The sequence below is a fragment of the Dermacentor variabilis genome, chromosome 7 (assembly GCF_050947875.1).
Source record: "Dermacentor variabilis isolate Ectoservices chromosome 7, ASM5094787v1, whole genome shotgun sequence".
NCBI classification, from domain to species: domain Eukaryota; kingdom Metazoa; phylum Arthropoda; class Arachnida; order Ixodida; family Ixodidae; genus Dermacentor; species Dermacentor variabilis.
Genome location: NC_134574.1, coordinates 19,286,474 through 19,299,853, shown reverse-complemented (window position 1 = coordinate 19,299,853; position 13,380 = coordinate 19,286,474). Strand labels below are relative to the sequence as shown.

At 47.0% G+C, this 13,380-nt stretch overlaps 1 protein-coding gene across 2 annotated transcripts in view; it reads left to right on the top strand.

The window, feature by feature from the left end:
- Positions 1 to 673: 673 nt before the first annotated feature.
- Positions 674 to 13,380, top strand: part of MED17 (mediator complex subunit 17) — a 305,063-nt gene continuing 292,356 nt past the window's right edge. The window contains exons 1-3 of one of the 2 annotated variants that reach the window (XM_075698299.1): positions 674 to 767; positions 2,695 to 2,841; positions 4,684 to 4,807. The gene's annotated coding sequence lies outside the window, so the exon portion shown is untranslated. The remainder of the gene's footprint in view (positions 768 to 2,694; positions 2,842 to 4,683; positions 4,808 to 13,380) is intronic. The other variant, XM_075698300.1, reaches the window with a different exon arrangement.

Below are 13,380 nucleotides of genomic sequence, written 5' to 3'. Positions count from 1 at the left end.
AATATCTCCTTGGCATTGACTTAAAAGCGGAAATCACGGCAAAGCTGACCCAGCCCTTCAACCGGCCAACACAGTAATTGCGAGAGCAACTTTGTGGACAATGCCGGCAGCAGAGATCTAGGCAATTCCGATTAATGCTTCGCGTCGGACTGAGCTCTGGGAGCTGCAGGCCGGTGCCGATGAACCGCAGCGCGCAATATCCCTTCTCTGCGTGGAATGGCCACTCGTACGCTTGCACCCGAGTCTCCTCCATTTGATAGCGTAGCCTGCAAAAGGTCTACTTAGAAAGCCAGAAAGGGCGGTGCAACTCATTATCCGTCACTTCTTCGAAAGCGTATCGCATTTCCAGCCGTGGTCGACACCGAAAGAGCAACGCCAAGCAGACGACGAAGGCAAGCAATAGCCTCCGAAGCAACCAACCAACGCACGCACGCGCGCGTGACGCCTGCACGTCTCCGGGGGCGCGCGACCGGCGCGCGCGGCCAGGGTCACAAGCCAACAGCCAAGCCACAGCAACGGAACCCAAAGCGGACCACAGCGCAGCAGCGCCAGATTTCCCTCTAGGTAATGTAGTGAGAAACTGTAATGATGATGATAATGTTTTCTTGTTTAAGTGGCGCTATTTGTCGGGTTCTTCGGTAAGTTCCATGCGCTGCCGCTTCTCATTTTCGTACCACGGTGGAAGGTACAGTTTCTCTTCCCTAATGTTGGTTCTTCATTCGTGCTTCATTCAATGGAGTGCCGTCCCGTCCGTCCATCTCGGCCATGCCAATGCCTCCTTTACTAGATGCCAGCCGCGTTGCTCGCTTTCCCATTGCGGCGGCGGTTCCCTTAGTTGGAGTTAGTTCAGCATAAATTCCGTGAGGCGGCGCTCGTTGCCTTTTCAACTTCCGGCGGATGTGGCAGCCGCGGCTGAATGCTCCGCCGGCGCATCTGTTAGCGAGCGTTATCCCAGGCCTCCGAGATGGCAACAGACGCCATGGTAATCTCAGAGGCCGCAGCACGTGATCTAGGTTGCAGACGTCCGCCACAAGTGGCGCTCGTTGCCTTTTCGCGGAGAGTAGGGCACTGTGGAACTCATAGAGTTTCTCACTACATTACCTAGAGGGAAATCTGGCGCTGCTGCGCTGTGGTATGCATGGGAATGCCGGTATATTGTGACTTCGGATTGGCATCGTTCTGGTAGAGACAGGACACCTTGAAGACGCGCTTGACAAATACCGTTCCGTCTGTCACAATGATTCACTTTCTACTAAAACAGCACGTGAAAAGCTGTTTTAGCTTTATTATTACGCGAAACCATGTTTTGTTTAACTATGAGAACTTGTTATTGTGTGTACGACTACATGTTACGTAAAAAGTATCAGCGTGCCGCTAAAGTTGGAAGACAGACGACAAGGTTCGCGCTCGCTTTGAAACAGTTGGCCGTCTCTTCTTGCTTTTCTTCGCTTGGTCATGCATTGTGGGTGAGTAAAGATGTAATATGTGTGAATGGAAGCCTTTTATGAAGATTTTACTTTGAGAGCGCGTTATTTGCGTAGCCATAGCCACGTTTTAGACGAAGCCTTTTACAATATCAGCCAACACGAGCCTCGCAGACACATATACCGTCATTCCCATGACGGCACGGTGCCCCCTTAAGAAATTCCCATAGACGGTGGCGCCAGATTACCCTCTAGGTGTTATAGTGAGAAACTCTATGGTGGAACTACAATAGGTACGAGGTAGTACGAGGGATATGGAAGGGGGTAATGGTACCAGGCCTGACTTTTGCCAATGCAGTTCTATGTATTAGAACAGAGACCCGGCAACAGTTGGAAATTAGGCAACGTGGTGTGGGTAGGCTCGCTCTGGGAGCACATGGCAAGACACCAAATCTTGGAGTGCAGGGGGATCTGGGATGGTCTTCTTTCGAGGGCAGAGAGGCTAGTAGCAAGATAGCATTTGAGGAGCGATTGAGAAAAATGGGGGAAATTCGGTGGGCTGGGAGGGTTTCAGTTACTTATACACGAGGAATGTTGACACGAGGTGGAGGAAGCGAACTAGAAAATTGACAAGCAAATACTTGGGAAGTAGCGGGGGAACAAGTAAGGAATCATCTGTCAAGAAAAAGGTTAAGGAAGCAGAGAGGGGTATGTGGAGTACAGAGATGCAAACCAAATCGGCATTGGAGACATACAGGACGTTTAAGCAAGAAATAGCCAAAGAAAATATTTACGATAACTCTAAGGGAAGCTCATTGTTGTTCGAAGCCAGGACGGGTGTACTGAGGACTAAAACGTACCGAGCCAGATACCAGGAGATAGATTTGGTGTGCGAGGCGTGTAGAGAGGAGGAGGAAACGGCGGAACACCTGATACTTGCTTGTAAACAACTTCACCCTGCAGTTGAATCTAACGGGGAACTATTCAAAGCCTTGGGTTTTAAAGACAGTGAAAGTAGAATAGACTTTGAACAGGTAGAAATAACTAAACGGAGGCTATCTGATTGGTGGACAATATCAACGCAAAAGTAAAGGAGTAAATACATAGGTATGCATGCATATAGAACCATTAAAGGCTAGGTGGCGCGCGCCACCGCCGCCCGATTCAAAGGGTTGAGCCACAATCATCCATCCATCCATCCGGAGGAGAGAAAAGAGAGAGAGCCAGGAACCGAGTTTACGGACAACGCGGCTGGCATCTAGTAAAGGAGGCATTGGCCATGCCATGGCCATGCTTTCGGCCGTTGTCTAGTATGCTCTGTGTGTAACTTTGCAATGAAGCAATGCAGTGCGACAGATTTGTTGTATTTGCTGCATTAACAGCCAACTCCTGCATTTTTGTCCGTGCAACTGTTTAGGTGAGCTAAAAGCTTTCTTCTGTTTGTTTCTATTGCACTCACCGGCCACGGTTGAAAATGCGTCCGCGCGCGCGTCTGCGCCAGTACCGGCTAAGTCACTCGGGCACCGTCATCGAAGACTAAACTGCAGAATGAATGACAATGAACTTCAGAAATTCAGCTCGGTCAGTGTCAGGGTCGCACGCGGTCGCACCACAATTATCCTGCGGACGTCAGAGTGCCGGCGACCAGTGATTCGCAAACGAGCACGCTTCGCTTTAGTAATGTAGAGCCACTGTCGGCTCTACGTAAAATATTGTAAACATTTACTAGCCGAACGCGAAAGGTTTAAAACCGTATGTTTGCAAGAACAGAGGAAAACGTACCTATAGTGCGAAAAATAATTTCATCATAAAAACGTTGGGGAAACCGAGAGTGTCTACCTGTACGTGACGTATATCATTAAAATAACTCATTTCATTAGTGAATGTCATCGCATACGGTGACCTTCGTTTTTATTCTGACGACACTGAAAGAGTATTTACGCTTACTGCTGCCAATATGACGTTGCGACGAAATCCTTTTGTTTGCGTGGTTCACAAGGCTTTTATTCGCTGACAGGTCGCAGTCTTCATCTGATGACGAGCTGGGTGTGCGGGGGGCAGCTTTCTTTTTTATCTGGGAGAAACGGGCAAGCAGAGCGCTTCATCAGTTCAATGATGTGGACCAAAATATGCCATCATGTCTCGAAGATTGAGTGAGACCAAGAAAACAAAGCAATGCGAGAGCCTTTATAAAAAGCTGTTGAAGTAAAAATGCAGGCCACATTGTATATCGTCGTTTTTAGACATAGTTTACATAATAGTAGTTGTGGAATTCATTTATACAGTAGCAGAGAGGTCAGCTCACGCTTGTGCAATCTAACCTGCTATCTGGAACATGGGGAAAGATAGAGGAATGATGATGACAAGTAAAATTATGCAAATCCCACGCACTGTGGTAATTGATGTAAGCGAAGCTTTCTGTGCTGGTTGCTTTGATTGATGATAATTAGCGGTGATGTTGATGGCGAAAGCTTAATTTCTTCAACGTTTAGTCAAACACGAGAGTGGTGAGTTGATGTGGAATGCTACCTTGTGTGCACTACTTCTGTTTGTTTGCATAGTCGACAGAACACACAGGGAGAGATGTTTGCTTGAGGCTTTGGGCCCAATATTTATAACCTCTGAGAGGGTTGAGCAATGTCATTGCCTCACATGGCACATCACATCGTGGCAGAAGTATTGTGGTTACCCTAACTCCCAACACATTTTGTGGCACTTGAATTGCACTTGAATTGTATTATGCATGTGCCAAAACAACAATTGAACTATGAGGCATGTTGTAGTGGCACACACTGGATTAATTTTGACACTGTGGTATTCTTTAACGTGTCCCACAAAGTAAGTGCACATGCGTTTTCTTTCTCACCCTCGTCGAAATGCGGCTGCTGCAGTTGGTATCAAATCCACGACTTCGAACAATGCCATAGCTGCAGAGCTACTGTGGCGGGCACAGAAGTGTTCATTTGACGTGCGAACGCTTCCGTATTGTCGCCTGGACTCTGCAGTGTGCTTTAAAGGGCCTCTGAAACGGTTTGGAAAAGTGTTGTAGCCACGTAGGGTACAGTACAGTTAATCATTCGCACCACAATTTGTTTGAAGTGTCTCATATTAAGAGAGCTACAGACGATTACAAGTTACCCTGCTCCATAGCCACGCATTTTCTCCTCAACTCGTTTGCCGAGTGATCGGGGGTAAGCTCCCGCCTTCACTGGCTCTGTGTCATGATGGCATGTCGTGTTGTCTACTTCTGGTTGTCTAGGAGCAAGCATGCGAATCCTCTCCAACCTCTCAGTCAGCCACCAGTGACCCCAAGCGAGAACTACTGAAGCGTTGGGAGCATTGTGTCGCAGCGCCAAGCGTGTCCAGTATTCTGGCAACTACAGGTGAAATGGGCATTTTGATGAATGGGTGGAGGCTTAAATGCAAGCTGATGAAGGAGCTTTAGCATAGACATACCTGAGTGGCCTGATCGGTCTGAAGGGGCTTTAGATCAGTCTGCATGGTCCAGCCACGTGGTGGCACAGAGCTTAACTAGCCAAACAAAAAGCTAAAATTGTTCTAACTAAGTCTACAGCATTTTAAACATTACAAGAACAATGTGTTCACAATTACGCTTCTCAGCAAAATTTACACCAGCACTTCATTACAGCTACTGTGTTTGGTTGGGCTCTTGCCACCAGGTGGCTGCACCATGCAGACCAATCCCGTAAAACAGCATGGTCAAACGGCCAGGTCCAGTCCTCTTGCTTTTACCCGAATACCGGACACGGGAAATGCTATTGTGGTAGTAATCCTCCGGCATAAAGTGGCGGCCACAAAGGCGCAAATCCTCGTGCTGATCAGATGGTGACAGTCTGATGCGCTGCAGCCACTCCGCTCGTCTGCTGCCTTGCAGAGGGGCACGATGTCACAGCTTGACATATTGCCAGTCGCCACGTTTGCAGTCCACAACGCAACAAGGGTGAACCACGGTGCTTGCGAAAATAAAGATCAAGACTGACCACAGAGCATGTTGTAACATAAGCAGACAACACTTCCTTTGTGCAGGAAGTGCTTAAGTGTAGTGATAAATTATGCTTGTGCATTCTCCTTCTGTTACTTTCTTTTTATAGAAACAAATTAACTGACATTCCAACAATTACAAATAACATTTGTTCACCATAAAGTTAGAAAAATTATTGATGACGCGCCCTGGGCAGCCAATCGGATAGCTCGCCCTACTGGTGCCATATGGCCACCTCGCGTCATTTGGTCAGGGACGGGTGAAAATTCAGCCGAGTGACGTGCTGCAATCGGTAGCGATGTATGTTTTTAAAACCTCGTAATAAATTACAGGCTTCACACAGAGCACTTAGATGCATCAGTTAACGATCAGAAGGACCTACAGTAACGACTCAATACATTTGTACATGTCCCCGCTTGCCCCCCGTTCGCCAGCGGCGTAAAATCATCGATGGGGTATACAAGCCGGTTGGTCGTTCCGTACTAAAGCGAACACAGCGAAGGAGTCAGAGTCTGGAGAAAGAGAGAAAAAGACATATATTTGTCGACTGACAATGACACAAAGATATTAAAAAACACAAGAACACAAACACACATGCACTTAATCTAGAATAATGATGAATACAAAGAAATGCAATTAACAGTGGATATTAAAATTAAGACTACACAAGAATACACTTAATTGTTGTCAGAGTTCAAAAGAACACAAATGATTGCATACACCTGGCCGAGCCGCAAGAGCAAGTCCATCAAGCATGGAGTCGATGGCAGAGCTTTCCCGAAGAACGCTGGCAAGCCGATCTCGTTGCACTGGATGCGGTTGCTGGACTGGGTTTTCCGGGAGTCTAGGTCTGACATCGTATGTCGAGCAGGTTGAGCTAACTTGAGGGGAACTACTGTGAGCTTCGTTGCAGACGTTGGTTTCTCGTCTCTTACGCCAACTAGTAACCCGCAGTTCAGACACGGCTAGGCGACCCAGGCGATGCTGGACGACACTAGCTCCTTGACGCTTCTCAGCAGATTGCAGGCTCTGCTTCTAGCCTCTACACTCTAGACTGCTTAGCTGGGTCTAAAACCTGCGCTTAAATAACTTCTTTCCCTATTGTCCAGGGTTGGAGGAAGGCAGGTATTGGTCATGATCCAATCAAGTTCATCCACTTGTATACTGGCTCGTACCAAGGTCTTGGCCTCGCCCCTTTTAATAAGGGGTGAGGGAACGGGTGCTTCCCCTTTGCTGATAGAGTTTGTACACTTGTATGGCACCACACATGCACACCGTTGAGTCTGTGCTGGGCCTCATTGTCTGTTCATAAACATGGGAGAAACTACGGCAGCTGGTTATACGGCGCTGTCGGCACACATACATTGGCTGCAATTTGTGGACACGGGCTTGCACAGAGACACCACATACACTGTCAGCACTTCGTGGAAACATGATCGCACAGAGACACCATACTTCTGAATATTCGCACCCCTGCCTTCTTAGTAAGCTTCTCAATGCACGCGCGGGGCAGAGAATACACAGGGGTTCCGACAAACAACCGTCGGGGCGTCACGGTCACGCTGATGACAAAAAGACAATAATCCCTGAACCTGCTTTCGATCCTTGTTAGCCACTTGCCCAAATGGCCAACAATAACCATCTTGCTAATTGGTTCCTATTCCTATGACCCTTTCCGTGAACTGGTATTCTTGAAGTAGTAAGCGCCTTAGAAGTACATTGAACATTTTTGGATCCTCGAATCTAACGCTAGACACTTGCGTTGCACGACAACAAAAGTAAGATGCACAATAATGCAAGAAAAATTATAATCGAAACATCATACATAGCACAACCACCATGAACAGTCTGTTCCTACTCCACATCCATTATTAACGCACATAGTAGTGCCACTAGAGCCATCTTTGCTTCATGAATGAACTATCAACAGTGGTTCTCACCTTGCAGTCAAAAGTCATATGTGCAACTCACGCACTAACATTTTCCTTCTATGGTCCATAAAGGACTTTCTCCCATGAAACAAAAAAAAGACTTGCGTAAATTATGTTCTAATCTCTAAGTATGAGTACTTCACGCACTAACGAACCTCAAAATGCTGCCCTCTTGTATATACACGTGCTCGGCATGCACCAATACTAATTTGTGTCTGCGCAAGACATGTTTTACAGATGCAAAAGAAAAAAGAATACTTTCTAAAGTTGGGTAGTCAAACAACGGCTTCTCCATATAATGCGTTCCACTTTAAAAGAAAGATATCGCGAACATTTCTGAAGAGTGAACTGCCGCTCAAGCGCACCACCACAGGCCTCCTACGAACAATTTCGACTTGATGTTACAAGCACATCTCTCTCTCTCTCTCTCAAAAAAAGAGAAGCCCATCTGCTTAAAAAAGAACGACGCATTGAAAGTTAGCGTTTTGAGATTATTATGAGCTTATAGAACAACCTAACCAGAGCTCGAACCTTGCTTATCGAAAAACTTCTAACTGAGCCCTATCGTAGAGAAACAAACAACTGTTGTTCTCACAAGACCTCTATTGCCATTTCTCTTCTCGGAAGCCTACGGCTGTGGCATATTTTTAAGCCGAACTCAAGGTGGACACCGTCTGGAAGCTCATCCTGTCAACCAGGGATCACAAAGGGCATGACAGCTATCCCACTCGCTGCGGACCCCTGAAACTGTAGATACCAGCAACATGCTTTCTGGGTATTGTACTGCGATTTCATGGCTGCGCATGACCAATTTGCACCGTCTTACCGCCTTGCTTTCCGGTGTCATGCCTAGTACATGAATAGAACTCAAGGAGCATAATTGCATCCTGGCCTTTGTCCGCCCTGAACGGCCCTTTCTTTTCTTAGTCGGGCAGCCCCGGTGCACTCTGAATGAAAACTTCCCAAGTGACAAATGCGCCTTGCGAACTCTTTGACTGCGATGCCCACAGTGTTTAGCGCCTTTCGATTTATTCGGTCGCATTGTCTTTTGTGCCGCATTCCCGATCCTGTGACACCGCTTTCTTCTAGCACGCTTCTTGGTGCTCATTTCCAAGCTTCCCGCTCGCGTCTCGTGCTGACCGGCACTCATATCGTCGGTCACGATTGCCATCTGAACCGCACAGTTTAAATTATTTACAGCTAAATCATTCCTATCATTGCTACCTCGGCTGGCGCACTCCCTGGGTAACTGCCAAATCTTCCACAGTTAGCCTAGCTGCTTCTCTAGCAATCCATTCGTACTGTATTTCGTCGCATTCAATCTAGTCCCCATCAGCGGGCTCCTCCGCAACTACGCCACAATCTTCGGATCTGGCATCCCCCGTCAACGTACATCTAGGCTCACAGGGATTAGCCTGTCTTTCTGCCATAGGTAGAATCGTGCATGTGACTTCTTTGCACCTCCCGTGTGTCACTTCTACGAGCGCCTGACATTTCTGCTGCTGTTCTTCAAAGTCCTGTACCTCTAGGTGCTCGTTGTTAGCCCTACTCTCGTTGCTACCTTGAAAAAGCTGAATCCTTAATTGTAACAACAGCATTTCCCGCTATATGGCTTCTTTCGCCACCACTCGCTCCCTCTTTTTCTTCGCGCTATTTCTCTTTTACTTTGCGCTCTTTCTCTTTTTCCTCTCGAGCCAACGCTCGCTCTTCTCAGGCCTGCCCCTGCCGTTCCGCAAACCATGTCCTCAGCTCAGCACCCTCTAGGCCTAACCGTTTGCCTTGTTCTATCCACTTGTCGGACTCCATTCCCTCCAAAATGCCGCTATCCTTCCAAAACTTGCGCGCTCACAATTCGCATGCACGGGCATTCTACATTTAGCAATGATGCGTCAGTAGCACTAATTGATCAATCTCCACGATTCTCGTTCTTCGTTCACTGTGCTGCTTTTGTACAGAATGTCCTGTCGCGGACGCCAGTTTAAATGTCGCAGCTTGTCACCTGTTCGCCGTCGGGGCGAAGTCGCGACGGGGTATACAAGCCGGTTGGTCGTTCCGTACTCAAGCAAACACATCGAAGGAGTCAGAGTCGTGAGAAAGAGAGAGAAAAAAAAAAATTATTGACTGACAGTGACACAAAGATTAAAAGAAACGCAAAAAGCACAAGAACACTAACATACATGCACTTAATCTAGATCAATGATGAAAAAAGAAATGCAACAAGCAATTAACAGTGGATATTAAAATTAACACTACACAAGAATACACTTAATGGTTGTCCACTAAACAGAGTTCAAAAGAAGACAAATGATTTCATACGCATGGCCGGGCAGCAGCAGCAAGTCCAAGCATGGAGTCGACGGCAGAGCTTTCCTGAAGAAAGCTGGCAAGCCGATCTCGTTGCGGTGGATGCGATTGCTGGACTGGGTTTCCCGGGAGTCTAGGTCTGATGTCGTCCCTCGAGCAGGTTGAGCTAACTTGAGGGGAACTACCGTGAGCTTCGTTGCAGACGTTGGTTTCTCGTCTCTTACGCCAACTAGTAAGTCACAGTTAAGACGCAGCTAGGCGACCCGGTCGATACTGGACGGCACTAGCTCCTTGACGCTTCTCAGCAGATTGCAGGCTCTGCTTCTAGCCTCTACACTCTAGACTGCTTAGCTGGGTCTAAAACCTGCGCTTAAATAACTTTTCCTTTCCCTAGTGCCCTAGGTTGGAGGATGGCAGATATTGGTGATGATCCAATCAAGTTCATCCGATTGTATACTGGCTCCTCCCAAGGTCTTGGCCGTGCCGCTTTTAATTAGGGGCCAAGGAACAGGTGCTTCTCCTTTGCTGATAGTCTGCACACTTGTATGGCACCACACAGGCACACCCTTGAGTCGGTGCCGGGCCTCCATTGTCCTTTCATAAACATGGGAGAAACTACGGCAGCTGGCCATACGGCGCTGTCGGCACACTTACACTGGCAGCAATTTGTGAACACGGGCTTGCAAAGAGACACCACATACACTGTCGGCACTTCGTGGAAACATGATTGCATGGACACACAATACTTCGGAGTATTCGCACCCCCGCCTTCTTAGGAAACTTCTCAATGCACGCACGAGGTAGAGAATACACAGGGGTTCCTACAAAAAAAGTCAGGGTGTGACAGTCACGCCGACAATAGGCATTCCTACAAAAACTGTTCAGGTGTCACGGTCGCACCGACGACAAAAGGACAATAATTCCTAAACCTGCGTTCGATCTTTTTCAACTGCTTGCCCGAGTGGCCGGCAATAACCACCTTGCTCGTGAGTTCCTATTACTACGACCCTTTTGGCGCCCGTTGATCAGTGCTTCACTGAATTGAATAATGCTGCACCGTGACAGTACAAAATCGTCAAAATATTTTCAGGGTCCCTTTAATTAATGCAACTCTGCTTCTGCACGCCCTGCGTAAGTTGTCTGCTTGACATATATCATGGTGTTTATTTTTCAGAAATAGCAGAAACGTACTGTATCATACCTTGAACTAAAGTTCACTCAGCTTCCCCGCAACTCCTATTTCCTTGCCTTGCGATGCGATGTGCCAGATAGCAGCTGTGGTGAAGTCGAACAAAGACTCAAGGAAAGCTTCGCTTTAATATATTGGTGTGGTGATGTTCATCTTCAATACAGCAGCAGGATTAAAGTCTTGAGGCTAGTCCTGTGTTGTATAAAAACTACAATGGCCCACACTATTGTAGTACATATTGGGTTGGGCCAAGGACTTTAAACAAGGTCCCCTGAGAATGGCATGGCGTTGAGGTTTGCCAAAGGACGGACAGGTCCGTCACTTCTTTGTATCTTAGGCAGATGCAAAATATATGCGTTAGTGTTTCTGGTATATGACAGCAGTCAGAATCAGCCAGTGAGGTGTGCATAATACCGAGTGAATGCCGCACCAAGTTGCATCCTGCACACCAAACCTATGTTGTGGCATTTTGAATTCCAGTGGCATACGAAACTACATTCTGGTGTTGAATTTATAGAGGTGCCTGTGTTAGATATGGCTGAGCCCACCTATTGGATATGGAGTTCTGTATCATATAAGCTAGCAGTAAGATTGTACTGGGTCTGAAGTAATGTGCACTGTGGTGTCATCATGCAAGGCAGCTTTTGCTTTGGTGTCTGCAATTTCATTGCTTTCCTGTCTGCAGTGTCCATGTAGTCCCTGAAATTTAATTTTGTTACCTATTTCCTGCACGATGCCCATAAGCTCTGCAGTGTCAAGATCAAAAATATAATGCAGGCCTTGTCTGAGCAATCTGCATTATTGCATTGTTTACACAGTACACTTGATGGGCTTTGAGATTTTGCCTTGCAGATAAAACATACTTGGGGCGGTTTAAGCACAATGACAACATGGACAAGCAACCTTGTGTGTGCCCACTTGCTTGTAACTGTGCTTACACATTCCTACGTTTACATAGCAGGTGTAGCAGATCGGTGCTCAGCACTGGGACAGTGAAACAAATGTGGATGAAGCACTGAGCTGGGTTATTTCAAACACATGTATGTCGTGCTGTTCTGTGCTGTGACAACCAGGCCGCTGGCAATGAATGACCACATGCTTAGTTCCCGAACGCTCATTTATTCAGTCATTTCTGAGCCCCGTGACGTCATTGTCAGGTGGTTTCCATGGACACAGGATACACTGAAATGTGTGCGTGGCGCGAACTGTGCAAAATCAGAACATCCTCCATTTTAAAACATGGGCTTTGTTGTTTGATTCTTGACAAATGCTAAGTGGGCACATCAGTGTGAACAAGAAAGTCCTTTGGAGAAGCACTGCCATTGAAAGAATTCATCGATGCCTCGCCTACACTGGTCGCATACTCCATTACCGGAGACACCTGTCTGGCCGTTAATGATGTGGCAGAATGTTAACTTACCACTACTGATTCGACCAGATCATCATTGTTCAGGAGCTTGTAGTTCTCTTCAAAACTTTCCCCAGTTTTTGCAGATGGTTGAGCATCTACCGGTCACACCGCAGCTTAATGCCTTCATCGGTTGTCAATGTGTGCAGTGATAGTGGCTCGGGTTTGCATGTCTGCCACCCGAACGATGTCACCGGGATCAAGCTTTCAGGCATGCCTGTCATTGAATGCACTGCACTTGCTGCTTTGTAGCAGTGTGTGCAGACCTTAGCTATCGCGGCCGAAATATGGGATTCGACTGGGCCACATGACAGCTCTGTGATTGAAACCTGGTCTCGAAGATGCCTGCCCATCATAATTTTACCAGAGCTGAGGGCAGCAATACTGAGCGTTACCCTATGTGCATGGAAAGCCAAATACAGGCCTTATTGATTTGAGCACGAGGTGCATTTTTAAGATTTATTTGCATACCTACATTTACCCTGAAACCTAGTTGTAAGGAGCTGTTAGACTGTAGAAAGTACAAAACAAGGAAGAGTCACAACTTAACAAAAACAATGCATGAGCAGGTACAAAACTGTAGATAAAATGCATAGCATGATGACAGTGGCGTGCAAACAATTCCTGTACATACAAGTCGTGATGAGCTGTGCGCAAGTGCTGCCAGAGTGCAACCGCAAGCATTTTATAAGGTGTGGACACTACAATATCAGGCAGGGCATGTCACTATGTAATTGTCTGGGAAAAGAATGATGCCTGAAATGTATATGTGCAGCATGAGTGCTCACATTTAGTTGCTGTTGTCCCTTCTTCTAGTTTCTTAAGTGGAGGGCTGATGGTACCGATGCCGATCAATCACCACCTTCCCACAGGCAATCTGGTCTAAGAAGCTGCCTTCAAGTAGGATCCCTGAAACGGATTGGACAGATTTTGTAGATGCGTTGAGTACAGCTACAGTTTAACATTCGCACCGCAATTTCTGTGAAGTCTCAAGAGAGCTATGGACGATTACAGGTTACCCACCCCCATAGCCATACTTTTTCTCAACTCATTTGCCAAGTGATAGGGGCTTAGCTCCGCCTTCACTGGCTATGCATCACGACGGCACGTTTGTGTCACCT